The sequence below is a fragment of the Desmodus rotundus genome, chromosome 8 (assembly GCF_022682495.2).
Source record: "Desmodus rotundus isolate HL8 chromosome 8, HLdesRot8A.1, whole genome shotgun sequence".
Taxonomy (NCBI): domain Eukaryota; kingdom Metazoa; phylum Chordata; class Mammalia; order Chiroptera; family Phyllostomidae; genus Desmodus; species Desmodus rotundus.
The window spans coordinates 8,309,535-8,323,977 of NC_071394.1; the positions used below are offsets into that span (position 1 = coordinate 8,309,535).

A 14,443-nucleotide genomic window follows, 5' to 3' on the forward strand; every position below is an offset into this window, starting at 1 on the left:
GTTGGCCTCCCCCAAAAGTAGCGACATCTTAGAAAGTATTGCCTGAAAAATGTGCTTGAGTTTTAAGCCACAATACCTGGTCATGCTGCAGTAAGAGCTCTCGGGTTGACACCACCTCACCTGTGCTCCCATCTGACTTTTCTCCATTCCCCTGCCAACACCACCATTTAGCTTTGCTCCCTAAGAAAAATGGCTTCTTTCTGACACCAGAATGAAGACTCATAGATCAGAGCAGCCCAAGAGGATGGAGCAACACACTGGTACACATGCAAGGAGCCAAGGTCATGCAGGACATTGCTCCTCTCACCGTCTGGGCTGAAGCCCCCAGGGGAGTTGTTCCCTTTGAACAGATTCCTTTCTTTGCTGTCTATCCTTTCTTATGTGTACCAAAAAGTTAAAAAAATAAAAAAATAAAAAAGAGGGGAAGTGTTGTCATGGATTTTTTTTTTTTTTTTTTGGAGACTTGGTAAAGTCTTTTAGAAGGACTACTAGGCAGTATTTATCAAAAGCCTCACAAAATGCACACCCTTTAAATCAAAAACTAGTGACTCATTTTATGCCCACAATTTGGTGTAAAAATGCCAAAGAATAAGGATGTTCATCACAGTGTTGTTCATAATGAGGAAACATTAGAAACAGCCTACATGTCTACAATTAGGGATTTTTCATTCCCAGCATGCTTTTGGGTGTTCTCAAGGGGACTTCATGCCTCTGATCTACAAGTGGGAAGTGCTTGGCTTTGAACACTGTTGGAACAAGCTGAGACATTTGAGGAAGGGATCTCTAAGACCACAGACAGACATTCCATGCAGTCATCCTCAGCTGTCTCTCTCCCTGCCTATCAGAGCAGTGACAACCGCCAAGGTGGCTGAAGGGAATGAAATGAACCTTAACCATGGACTAAGGTTGCCTTAAGACCCAGTACGATAAGAGTTCTCCCCCTCACTCTACTCTTTTCTTCTTCTAAAAGCTCCTTTAGCTGGATAACAAACATACATACACATAGCCCAATCATATACACCAAAGCACATATACTCACACACGTGCACAGCCTCTCCTGAAGCAAATATTATTTTAAAATATTTGAGGGCAGTGTCCTGCATGTCTATTGAACTTGAATTGCTGCAGCAGCAATTTAATCTTCCCTTCAAGCCAAGATCAGATTTGAGTCAATGCTGATGGCCCGGATGCAGTGTCACTGAGTAAGAATTTCATGTGGACTGTGTCAAATTGAGCCCAGAACTCAACTGATCCATAATTGGACTTACTAAGAGCATTTAGCCTTCTGGCTCTAGTCACTCTGATGTCTGTCTTAGAATTGTGGTGGGAGCTAATGACAGAAAAAGAGGCCATGTCATTCATCTTAATTGGGCAATCATTAGGACTTCCTCCAATAAAGAAAGGAAGCAGGGAGCCTGCAGCTGACCTCCCCCGGGCTGTTAGGGTCTTGTGCTCAGGAACTACCTTAGGCAGGATAAATATATCTGAAGTTGCCTAACTTCCCCGCCTGATCTAATTAGTAAACACCTTCAAAGGGATCAAGCTGACTTTTGAGACCAAGTCTGCCACACAAGGCAGAGGTGGGCAAATAAATATTTAAAGGGCACATGTGTGTAGGTGGAGCAGGGAGGGGAAAACAGATTAGAAACAGATATGAGTTAACTTTGGGAGTTCTGTTGTGCAACTGTCCTTGCCCTTGCCTCTCTGTGGGCCAATCTGGCCCCTTCTCCAGGGCTGCTGGGGGCCCTAGCCCGCTAGACACTCAGCCACCCCATCTCTAGAAAGAACTACCCCAAGACATGGACTTACCCAGAGCCATGTCTTGAGTACAAGACATGGTATTGTACTCAATACCATGATTATTTTGCCTGTTAGAATTGAACAAGATATCTCTAGGGAACAGAACAGTGTCATTCGGCAAACTCTAATTAACATGCAAGTGACTGCTAAAAGTGTCATCCTTGTTGTTGTTCTAATCCATCAAGGATTGGACCTAAAGGACTGACTGACTCCAATGATGGCACTTCAGGCGTGACCAGCAGTTATCACCTGTACCTCTGCAGAAGACCAGCCCTGTCTACAGCCTTTCCTGACTCTTCATGACTTTTCAGTGGCTTGAGATCAATTATCACATAGCTCCCCGCCACACTTTGCTGGAACAGCAACTAACAAGACCTCCCGGGTGCCACAAAGACTTTGAACAAAATCAAAGCACATAGAGCAATGAAGTATAAATGAACTATAATCAGTTCCACCTCCACTGTTAACACTCTGGGAGGACCTGGGACAGAAGCATTTTTATCACTGGATCTAAACCCAGGAGCCATACTTGGAATTGAAGTTCAATTCTCTAGAGTGGATTAGATGGGCAGACCAATGTAAGCTTCTAAATACATTTGATTGCACATGTGCTGAGGAAGATGGGGGGGTGGATGGAGAATACCGTTCATGGAGCGCATGCTGAATGCCAGGCATGAGGTTGTGTACTGCCCGCTCATTACATCACTTAATCCTCATGGCACACTTACAAACTAGGTATTCTCTCATTTCACAGAGGAAGCTGACAGTTAAGTGTACCAGATGGGCCACATACACTCCAGTCTGTTTTGGTTTGTGGTGTTGTTTATTGATTTCATTTTGGTTTTTCCTGCTGTACTATGTATTTGATCAGTTCAGCAAAAATTATAAGATATTCGAAGTCAAGAACTTGTCTGCCTTCTCTCCACTATATTCACCAACACACAGCTGAATACTAGACCCATATTCATTCATCCATTCACTCAATATACATTTATCAGACGTTAGGGATACAGCAGTGAATAAGACCAAAAAGTTATCATGAAGCTTACATTTTAGCTGAAAGAGACAATCAATCAATAAAGAGGCATACTGATAAAGGCAGGAAGGAAAGAAGGAAGAAAGGGGGAGAGGGAGGAAATAAGAAAATTATCAAAAAGTCATGAATATCATGCCGAGAACTGGGATTGAAAGAACTGGGTTGGTCAAAAGGTTCATTCAGTTTTTGAAGTAAAAGAAAAGACACATTTTTCATTTTCACCAATAAGTTTAATAACCATTTTGTTGCACTACCTTCTGGAGTTTGCAGGCAACTTCATAATTCCATATTCCCAAAACGTTTTATCTTTTTGAGAAAAGAACTGTTCCAGGTGTTTTTGCAGTCTTCCAGGGAATTATATTTTTTTTTCCATTAAGAGAATTCTGTAAGGCCAAAATAAATGGAAATCTGAAGGTGCAATGTCTGGTGAATACACTGAATGAATTAGAACTTCCCAGCCAAGCTGTATGCCTGGTCATCAAAAAAACATGTGGTCTTGAGTTATCTTGATGGAAGATCATGCATTTTCTGTTGACTAATTCTGGATACTTTTCATTGAGTGCTGCTTTCAGTTGGTCTAATTGGAAGCAGTACTTGTTGGAATTGTTTGGTTTTCTGGAAGGACACATAATAGAGGACTGCCTTCCAATCCCACCATATACACAACATCACCTTCTTTGGATGAAGACTAGCCTTTGATGTGGTTGTTGGTGGTTCATTTTTGCTTACCCTATGATCTCTTCCATCCCACATTACTGTAAAGTGTCCACTTTTCACTGCCCATCACAATTTGTTTTAAAAACTGAACATTTTTATTACATTTCAGTAGAGAATCTCATGCAGAAATAGTCAAAAAGGTTGTTTTCACTTAACTTATCTGGAACCCAAACATCAAAGTGATTAATATAACCAAGCTGGTGCCGGTGATTTTCAACACTTGATTTGGATATTTTGAGTGCATTGGTTCTTTCCTATGTGGTATAACATTGATTGCCCTCAATCAATGTATCAATGTGGTCGCTATCAACTTCAATTGATCTACCCTACCATGGAGCGTCATTTAGTGAGATATCTCCAGCAGGAAAATTCACAAACCACTTTTGACATGTTTGATCAGTCACAGCACCTTCTCCACACACTGCACAAATCTTTTTTTTTTTTTTTTTTTTGCATTCCAGTTGTGCTTTTACCTTTCTTGAAATAATATGGCATAATATGCCAAAAAAATATTGTTTATATTCTTCCATCTTCAATATTAAAATGGCTACATAAAAATTCACCAATTTAAATGCATGCTGATATGACAGCTCTCACAATATAATCTATATTGTTTAAATGAAGTTAAAGACAACTAAGCACTAGTACAGCCATCTTACAGAAAAAAAAAAAAAACGAACAAACTTTTCGGCCAACCCAATATAATAGAGAGGCAGAGTGGCACCATGGATTGAGTATTCAGGACAGAATTCTTGAAGGAGGTGACCTTTACACTGAGATCTGAATGACAAGAAGGAGGAAGCCTTAGAAGGTCAAGGGGAAGAGATTGCAGTCAAGTAGATTAGGAAAGCCCTGAAGTGGGAATGAGCTTTAAGGGTTTAAAAACTGAGAAAAGTCCAGTGTAGCTTGAGCAGATCAGTGAGTGAAGGGGAGTTACACAAGATGATGTCATTGGGGTGGGGAGAAGCCAGGTGACATAGGGTTCTGTAGCCAGGGTTAGGCTCCCTGAACAAATATTTGTTGATTGAATAAATGCACAGGCCTTGGAACACTGTGAGAATGTTAAGTACCAACTGCCATTCAGGAGTTTACAGTTGCATCAGAAAGATGAAAGAAATTCATATCCATTCACTCAAGAAATATTTACTGAGGCCCTAGAGTGTACCAGGCACTGGAGTAGATAAGAGGGAACACCAGGGTGAATAAGCCACACTCCGTGCCTTCAACTAGCTCACAGTTTTTTTGAAGAGACAAGATCTCAGTACAGAGCAATGAGTTGTTTGAGGAAGGAAACACTATGTGAGCACATGGAAAACATCTCAGCCGGAAAAAAATCAAAGGAAGAGTTAAGACAGCATATGAATGAACACAAAAAGTCAAGGAAAAAGTTGAGGCAGCCACAATGAAGAGTTCAGATATTGGTTGGTCCCCACAGGCTGGAAAGGTCAGGGAAATTTGCATAGAGGAAATTGTACTTGAGAGGATGTTTAGGAATGAGTGGAACATGGAGGTAAGAGGGAGGGCTTTCAGGCTGAATAACAAATGCACACAGGTTTAAATCAAAGGTCAAAACCTAAGTGGGACATTCAAAGCTCCCCATAGTGTCTACTGCTCCTAACCAACACCTTCTCTGCACACACACACTTACCCCTCCATGCTCATCCTTTCTCTGTGCTAACACACAACTGAAATTATCTGGTAATTATGCTCCAGATTGCTTAGCAACCTAGTCACTCTGAAATGAAAGTCTGACTCCACTCTAAGTAAGAAGACCTAATCACACCATATGTTTCATTTGGGGACAGTTCTTTTCCTCGGCAAAGAGATCCTTCCTTAAATACAATGGAAATTTGCATCTTTGATGCAACTGGTTGTTGATTCTACTTTTAATCTGTAAAGTTATTTGGTCACATAAGACTGGGTAGGAATCAATACCTAAACCCCAGGAGTATATAACAATAAGCATCCGTTTCTCACTCACGACTCTATGGGATGGCTAGAAGGGCTCTGTTGCACTTTGCAGGGTGGTGGGAGTGGCTCTGCTCCCCATGTCTCTCATCTCATCCTCCTCTGGGATTCAGTGGGACAACTGGGGCAAGCTGTTATGATGGTGATGGCAGAAATACAGGAAACTGAGTCCACTACTGGCACTCTTAACTTCTGCCTATAATTCATTGGCCAAATCAAGTCAGACATCCAAGCTCAATGTCAAAGAAAGTATTCAAGAGGACAGAACACTCTTGAAACTTATGGCCCACCATAAGACCATAGAGGCAATGAGATAAAACTCACAGCCAATCATTCAATCCATCACAGAAGTTACAAAGAATTTATTCACTTCTCCCATTAATGTCAGAAAGTAGAACCTGTGCTCCTACAAACATCCTTACTTTCCAGATTTAGCTTCGTTAACTTCTTATCTACCAGGTTTCCAGGCTCCTTCCCCTCACACTAACCAGAACACATTCTTGCTTGTTAACATTTCTAGAAAATTTTGTCAATCAGATGTGATCACAGTACTGTTATCTTCCAGTGTGGATTTGCCAGTGCAGGACAGTGGGTGTATCTGTTAGAATTTGATGCCTAATAAACACTCCAAAACTTAGCTTATGATTCTGTGGATCAACTAGGCAATTTCTCTAGTATGGGATGGGCATGGTTGAACTCATCTGGGCTCACTTGTGAGTCTTGGCAGATTAGCTATAAGATTGGCTAGATCTAGAGCACAATTGGTTGCTCTAGAGCAGCTTCAGCAAGGATACCTAAGGACTCTGTCCACATTGTCTGCCTTCCTCCAGAAGGCTAGCCAGGATTATTCCTATGTTGGTATCATGGTCCAAGTGTGCAAGCATGGAGGCTGCCTGCTTGAGGAATAGATTCAAAATGATACAACACCCCTTCTACCACATTCTATTGGCCAAAGCAATTCACAGGGCCAACCCCAAATCAAGAAGCAGAACATAAATTCTACCTAATATGGAAAAAGCTACAAAGTATTCAGCCATTTCTGCAATCCCCTTATGGGCATATTTTATAATATCTGCTATGAATGCATAGAATGCATCCAGGCTTACCTTGAGGTCTGCCTTATGCCACCCTGTTGACTTAGAAGTCAATTAACAACCTCAAACTTTGGGACACGAACTATTGTCAAGGAAATTTATATTGTGGATCTTAACCAAAGTATAGTCCTTTGTATTCCATTTCATCTTCATTGTTTCAGCCAGCTTTGATCCTCTCATACCTCTTCTTATAATAATGTTTTGTATGCCTTTTTAAAGAAGCTGCCAAGTTCTGAACAACATCTTCATGTACTTTTTTACTCTAACTGGTTTCAGTGACAAGTTGTTATCAAGTTGGTCCTAACAGTTTAGGGACATTCTCTAGCATTGCTGCTCTATGGCAGCCATCACAGGACTGGGCGCATGGCTGGTCCTTTGCTACCACATGAAGTCACACAAAAATGAATCAATGGTCAAAGCAACACAACTCCAATGAAGTACATCAATGGTTCTTCCATTCTTTTTCTTTCTTTTTTCCAGTTAAGTCCTTTTATTTTTTAAGATGAAATGCTATACGAAAATCCAACATGGAAAGCAGATAAATATGGAACTACTTTAGCTAGAAGAGGGAACATTCCTACTCAACTTTAGCTAGAAGAGGCTCTTTCTACACAACTTCTCCAATCCCTACTTCCTCTCCTTGGAGGCCATGGAACAAAATTTGAAAACTGTTAAATGAAGCCAATGTCTTTCAAACTTTGCTAAACATCACCCTCAATAAGCAATGCATTTCACATAGTGACTCAGAGCACATACACACAGGTGACTAAAACAACTGTTTCTAAACACCATTTCACCCTAAGTGCAATACATTCTATCTTTTGTAGTCTAATCATTTCATTTTTAAGTGTTGGTCATGGACTACTAAACTGGATTTTACAACCCAGTAAATAGGTAATCCCCCACAGTTAGAAACCAGTGAACTAGATGACCTCTTAAAGAAGTATTTCAACATTGTTTATTCTCAGGAATGAGGAAAGGCTGGTGATGGGCATCCCCCAAAAGAGTAGAAGTTAAGTTCTAGATAAGCCATAATGATGCTCCCCAGAATAACAGAGACCACATAACCTCATGGACACTAATAAAATCAGTAGATGAGACTTATAAGAAGAGTTTACTGTACAGTGAGACTAAGTTAAATTGTTCCAATTATAGCCTGAGTTACTTGGGCTTATTGCTTAATCTACCTACATATCAATCATTATCTTCATTATCTCCTCTGATATTTAGGCTTAATATTAATATCTACCCAGCAGGATTATTAATAGCATTAAATAAAATCATATATAGCGGAGCCAGGAACACAGCATGAGGGTTCTCTAAAAATAATAAGGAGGTAGATGGCTTTTCCCCCCAAAGTAGTGGGCTCAGTAATAAGACATGAGATGGATTGCTCTCTCTGCCCCTGCCCTTATTTTAATACTTGGAGGGATCTGAGTTCAAATTCATATTCTCCCTCTTAACAGTTATGGTCTTTACAATGGTCTTAAATGACTCACACTTTCTAAGCTTCAAGATCCTCAGCTGTGTAATGGGAATAACAAAATCTATTTGAGAGAGAGGCTATGAGGACAGTTGAAATAACAAATGTAAAACACCTGGCATAGTGCCTGCTGCATAGCAAATGCTCAATAAAAAGAAAAGGTAAATATACAGGGAGAGATAGAGATCCTGATAACATCCTGTAAAAAAAATCATAGTACTTTGAAAGCAACTGTTCATATTTTGAAAATAATTGAACATTCAGGTTGTGTAAGAAACAGCCAACCACAACCAAATCACATTGGTTATCTCAGCTATGAGTTAGTCATCGAAAATGTGGAGCCCGATGAAGAAGTTCCAGCAACATGAAGTCATAAAACTCATCATTCCTTGATGTGTGTGTGTGTGTGTGTGTGCGTTGCATCTGTGTGGCTCAGCAAACACAACTGTCTTCTGGGTGCCACAAAATGTGTGGGGCTTCATGATAAATAATTAAGGCAAGTCTGTACCATCAAAAAATATAAATAATCAATCAATATCTCAAACTCACTTCCCTTTTCTTGAACACTTACTATGCAGCAGGTGTTTTTACACTGTGCCAGGTGTTTCACAGATATCACTTCACCTAATCCTCAGAGCAACCTGACCAAGCAGGCTTTGTTATTCCCATTTTACAGCTGAGAATCCTGAGGCCACGAAACTGTTAGGAAGCAGAGCAAGAATGCGAATCCAGATCTCTCTGACTGTGAAAGCTGAAGTCCTCCACAACTCCCCAATCCTCCTCCCACAAATTAATAGATGTAGATAAAGATCAATGGATAGAACATAAAATGGCAACTTCATGGTGCCTTTATGTGTATTGCTTTAACGGTTAAGAACATGGGCTTCAGATTTGGCCTCAAATTCTTTCTTTACTATGATTAACTCTAAAGTGAGAAAGAGAGAAAGAAGGGTGTGGGGGAGGGGAGAGAGAGAGAATCAGATGGATATATGATATAAAATAAAGTTTTGTAAATACACGCACACACACCTCACCACCACCACTACCACCGTAGACTCAGTGCTGAAAGGTACCTTATAAAACATCCAGTTCAATCTCCTTACTTTGCAGTTTGGAAAGCCAACACTAGGTGAAAGTGAGAGCACCAGGGGTTTCCTACCTGAGGTCCCATAGGGAAGGAGAGGCAGCCTCCGTTAAAATAGGGGGCATCAGAACCCCCACCCTAGCCTAGTGCTCTTTCTAGAGCCCCACCCCAGCCCACCTCCCTGTATGAATGCGTCCAACTTTTCCAATGGTTACTCCCCAAATCAAAGGAAATGTCTGGCCCAGATAAGGCAGATTCTGTAGGGAAGAAAGTCTATCTCATTCTGAGATTTTTCTCTGCCTGCTCATTTGCTGAGGTCACCAGAAGGGCAGGGGAATTCTCTCTTGTCATGATTCCTGGGTCTCCACACCCAAGAATGCAGGAAGGTTTAAATAAATCAGACTTCAGGCAAGAATTCAAGACAGGCTCCCCCACAGGTTCTGTGCTTTTTCCCCTAGTGGAGGCCGTCAGCTGTCCTGTTGCTAAGAGCCAGAGTGGGTGGGAAAAAGCAACAGCCATATTTTCAAACTTATCTGCAAAACCAGTTGTGCCGCTGCCCCATCCAGGGGTTCGGCTTTCTTAAGAACAGGATATGACAACCAGACCAATGGAGAGTGTGAGACTACAATTGCTCGAGAAATAAACTGAGTTTTCCTGAAGGTTTGGTGTCATCCAGCAGAGTCCTGGGTGCTGCCAATTACGGGTCTGATGCCGTGTTTGGGAAAGAGCCGCTGAGTACACATGACTCAACAAAATATTCTGATTCGCATCCCTGTCTCTTGGGAAGATGCACTCATCGGCACCAACAAGTGCCATGGAGTTGATAAAAGTGCTGGGCTGTGCTTATCATCAAGGAGTTAAAAAGGAATTCTAAAAACCAGCAGGCATTGTGGGGAGGTGAGTGTTTGAATCACTCCGGGACTTTCCTTTTCGGTTGCATTCCAATCGAACAGACCAAAGCCTGGCAGACTCATTCCATTGCTCAATGTCAAAAACATTCACCTGGAATGTGGGAGATGTGAACTTAGGCACCCCCTGCAGCTTCCCTGTGTGGCCTGGCCTGCTGCATCGCTATAAACACACCCGTCCCAAGAGCAGAAGTAGAGCCCTCTGGGGCCAGGTTACCAAGGAGGTGGCACATGTCACATAAAGAAGGCAAGGACACAAAAGTGAGCTCTGGACACCAGTCCCCCCTCAAAGTCTTTGAACAGTTTCACAATACTCTTTGATGAGCACAGCAGAGATGGAAAATGAGCCCTTGGGAACAGACTGGTAGATTTTTTTTGCCCTTAGTAGAAAGGAAGAATGTGAATTAACTTCCTCCTTCTCTGGGTTTGTACCTGGCAGTTTGAGGCGGGGGGAAGCACCAAAACAACCCTGCTATAATCCCTTATTTCCAAAAAACTCTATGAGTGATCTATATGGACATCTTATTGCCTATTCTGCCTTCTGCCTAGGGACCCCTCCCACTTTGGCTTAAATAGTCAAGGTCGCAGTCCTTGCCACTTTAGTATAAATAAGAACATAACTCAGGATACCCAAAAAGGCCTTTTAGGCCTTACAGCATGTCCCAGAGCTCAGTGCCCCAGAGAGCAAAGAGCTAATGGCTGGCAGAGCTCTCTGGGTAACCATACACACATCACATCTCTCCTTTCTCCACCTCCAAAACCAGAGAAAAGAAGGCATCACAGGCAATGTGCCATCAACAGCAGACAGTAATGGAGTCAAGCACAGGGTCCCGTGTTATGAGGGTCAGGATACACAGGTTCTAGAAAATTAAATGCCTCACCTAAATCGAGCAGACAGATGTTAAGAATGTGATGGCTTTGTCCCATTTAATTTTTACAATAGCAATGAGGTATCTACAGTACCTTTTCAGATTGACCCGTCTGTAGGACACACTAGTCAAAACAGCCATGGAAGTCCCTACCCCACGGACGGGGAAACTTACTGCTGAGACAGTGATGACTCCTCAGGCCAGCTGTCACAGATGGTGCAATCTTTCACTCCGGACAGCAATTAGCTGAAACAATGCCAAACCGCTGTTGCCCTTCATTCCTAATTGCCCATCTGGGTTTCCAGTTTTGTTTATCAAAAAGACACTGAGAGGAGCAAGTGAAAGCCTGTGCAAAGACTATTCTAGAATGATATTGTGTGTCTTTTTGGAAGGCTGAGTGGTGGGCAACAGACCATAGGCAGGGTGAGACCAAAAGGCAGGGTGATGAGAATTGAACTGATTGCCCTTTTAACCCCCAGAGCTGGGCGGAGGAGGTGGAGGTGGGAGGGGTTAGGAGATAGGATTGCAATAACACGGACTTCAGGGCAGAGCCCATTATTGTTTTGATTGTGAACTGATTGTGGGACACAGACGTTTCATTTATGGAGGTATCAGAGTGCAGCATCCTGGACATCAGCTGCATTGTCTCTGTTCACAGTCTGATGAAACTTGTGTAACTTCATGCAAGTCATCTCTCCCGTGTGTGACAGAGGGCTGACCAAGTGATGGCATTCAAAGCCATGGTTATGATTTCTTAACGGCATTCATAAGTTATCTATCACAAACCAGGGTTTGGTCATGTTGGCATTGTGTCAACAGATAAAGCTGTACGTCACACTGATATCTAGATTTCTATTTGGGGAATGTAGTAAAAGGCTGTGTCACATTCTCCCTCGCATTTTTGAGAACATAAAGAATAATACCACCCTCACAGTAGTTGCCCCTTAAACAGAAAGATGCTTTGTCATAGTTTGAAGATCTAGGTGATCACTGCCAAGTTAAACTTTAACACCGTTTCCTGGGCCTTTAAGAAAACAGCCGAAAGAAAACAGTGGGCATTATGATTCTGACACTTAGCACAGTGCAAAGCACATAGCTGTTGAATAAATCTTTGTAGAGTAAATCAGTGGCTCAGAGGAACCCAACTCTGACAGACTGGAAGGAGATCTTTCTTCAGTGAGTATTTGAGATCTTGTCTGTATAGGACAACTTGAGCCAATCAATCAGGACAGGCCCCAACTTTTCTCACCCCCACCACCTGGCCCCTCCTCCTGTGTTTCCTCTGTTGACCCACAATGCTTCCTTTCCATGAAATACCCTTCCCCCAGATTTACCTGGACAACTCCTCTTCCTAGTTTGAAACCCTTCTCAAATATTTACTCTGCTAAAAGCCTGTCCCTGATGCAGCTCAAAGGACAACTGGTCACATGCCCTTTCGTGCCCACACCATACATAGCACACAGCACAGTGCCTGGCAAACAGTGTCACCCGAAAACATTCTGATTAGTGAACAAATGAATAAGTAAATGGTCGGTAAGAATACAAACAATTGTAGTAAATCAATCTATAGCAATTAGGTGACTCCTAAGTATAAGGCTCTGTCCCCTGCCTTAGAATCACATTTCATAGTAAATGTCTTAGGGGAGGTGGGTGGGGAGGAAATCTATAAAATGAAAACCTGTGTAGCTTTTGTTGTACTTCAACAATCCCAAAGCATTAGAATTGACCCCCACCCCAAATAGCATTCTATAGAAACTAAGGAGCCAAAAGGAGCATGAACGCCCCTATCACCCCTTAAATAGTAACCGTTATCCATCACCATCTCTGAAGGACTTCCACCCACTCTAACAAGTAAAGAAAGCAGAAGCAACTACCTTCCTCCTTGGGAGACAGCATATGTTTTAATATAACGTTGGTCATGTTCACAAGTACCTTTGACTCACAGTTTGTGATCCAGACCCATCTTTCTGCCTGGGCTTGTCCTGTTTCCCCCTGGAAGAGGAAGGATCATTCCAGCCCAAAGGACCGAGACTTCAGGAGACAGATCTGGCCTAGGGTAATATTGCCCAAAGAAGAAGCTCAGGGTCATGTGCAGAAGCTTTAACCATGTGCAACAACTAAGCTGTCCAGAGGTTTCCCAGCCACTTCCACTTCTGTAGTCATCTGGACTCATTAACCTCCACCCCAGGCAGAAAAGCGGTGCTGGAAATACCAGGGCAGTGGAACCCATCTTCTCCTGTTTTTCCAGCATTTTATTTTTCTCATGGAAGATATGTGAACATTCAAGTCATAGAACATACATGACCCGGGTGAGGAAGCCTCTATGTCTGACTCTGCATGTTTCAAATCCCTAGTAAGATGCCCAGAAAGGTACCTAGGGGAACTTCACTGTGGCTATCTCTGGAGGTATAGAATGGGATTGTAGGGTAATTATTAAAAGGAATTTTTACTATTTCCTCTATATGTTCCAGCATAGTTTGATTTTTTCACCACAAACACATTGATTATAAAATGTAAATAATAATAAATTTGTTAAAATGAAGAGGAACATGGGTTCGGGCCACTTTGACCTCCAAAGCTCCCTTTCTCCCTGGCAGCACTAAGGGTCTGGGCTGTGTGATCTTCCTACTCTAATTTCTCTTCTCCATCCACACTTTCTGGATCACTCCAGCAGGAAGGGAAGGCTCCCGGTGCTGGGCGGAGCCTTTCACTCCCATGATCTCATTTTGACCTTCCACCGAATAAATACTGCTAGCTGCATTTTGAGGATGAGAAAATGAAGTTCAGAGAATTTAGTTAGTTTCTCAGGGTCACACAGTGGGTGAGTGACAAAGCAAAAACTTGAACTCAAATCCACCAGGCATCCAAGCTCCTGCTCTTGAAGCTGTGCTTTGTACTCTGTTCCCATGACCGCTGCCCTTCAGCCTCTACCAGGAGTCCGGGCCAATGACATTCTCACTAGACCAGTCCTGGCTGCTCCACTTCCCCACTCTCACATCAGGAGAAGTTACTCTCTGAGTTGAAAAGGAAAATGCAAAGCTCATGCATTTTACTACCCCTGGGGCTTGTGAGGTAAAGTAGGTGTGATTAACAACTTCTCACTACCAAATTATGAGGGCGTATTCTTGGACTTCCTCATAGTCAAGGGTGATTTGAATGCTCAGGTTCCTCATCCACCTGTCTGCTCCATAATAAGTTCACTCAAGCCCCCCAACCCCGCCACAAAAAAAGATAAAGATAAAGCACAACTAGGGGATAGTTAGGACGTGACCAGTATGAAAATGTCTGGGGGTTTTAGTCAAAGTGGGTCCAGAATGAGTCAGCAGGGAGATGTGGATGATAGAAGTACAGACTGTAGCTTAGCAACACTGAAAGGTCCAAAGTGCCAAGAATGGGGAAAGTAATCTCCTATCCTGTAAGTCCAGGGCCAGTAACTTCGTATCTCTAAATCTCAGTTTCCTTCTTTGTAGCATGAGATCTTGAT

At 42.4% G+C, this 14,443-nt stretch overlaps 1 long non-coding RNA gene across 2 annotated transcripts in view; it reads right to left on the reverse strand.

Moving 5' to 3' along the window:
* LOC123480905 (uncharacterized) overlaps positions 1-11,375 on the reverse strand; it is an 82,776-nt gene extending 71,401 nt beyond the window's left edge. The window contains exon 1 of one of the 2 annotated variants that reach the window (XR_008427572.2): positions 11,134-11,375. This is a non-coding gene — a long non-coding RNA (uncharacterized lncRNA). Of the gene's footprint in view, positions 1-11,053 lie in introns of both variants that reach the window. The other variant, XR_008427571.2, reaches the window with a different exon arrangement.
* Positions 11,376-14,443: the final 3,068 nt, after the last annotated feature.